A 631-nucleotide genomic window follows, 5' to 3' on the forward strand; every position below is an offset into this window, starting at 1 on the left:
ACTTAATAGGCCATTCATCTTACCTTAATCAGTGAAAATATATATATACTGTTTTTTTGTATTCAGCCGATGAAGAACTTGTAGTCCGAAATGTACTGATAATTGATTTGTAATCAATTATTCTACATTTTTAAGTACCTGCAATATCCTTTTCTCTTTTTTCTTTTTTCTTATTGATCATTTTGGTACACAGCAGTTTTCCTTTTTCTCAAACTATATATATATATATATATATATATATATATATATATATTCATCTTACCTTAATCAGTGAATATATATATATATATATATATATATATATATATATATATATATATATATATATATATTTTTTTTTTTTTCTTAGCAGACGCCCTTATCCAGGGTGACAATTGTTACAAGATATCACATTATTTTTTACATACAATTACCCATTTATACAGTACCCATATATATATATATATATATATATATATATATATATATATATATATATATATATGTACACAGCCTTTCACAGTTTGTAGGACACCAGTTTGATTGATTTATTTTTTCTTAACTTTCTTGACAGACCAGATAAAAGTTGTTAATATAATTGTTAACAGCTAATTTTTTTATTCATTGTCACATTGGACATAATGCTCAAAAC

This window comes from Acipenser ruthenus, chromosome 20, assembly GCF_902713425.1.
Source record: "Acipenser ruthenus chromosome 20, fAciRut3.2 maternal haplotype, whole genome shotgun sequence".
In the NCBI taxonomy this organism is placed as follows: Eukaryota; Metazoa; Chordata; class Actinopteri; order Acipenseriformes; family Acipenseridae; genus Acipenser; species Acipenser ruthenus.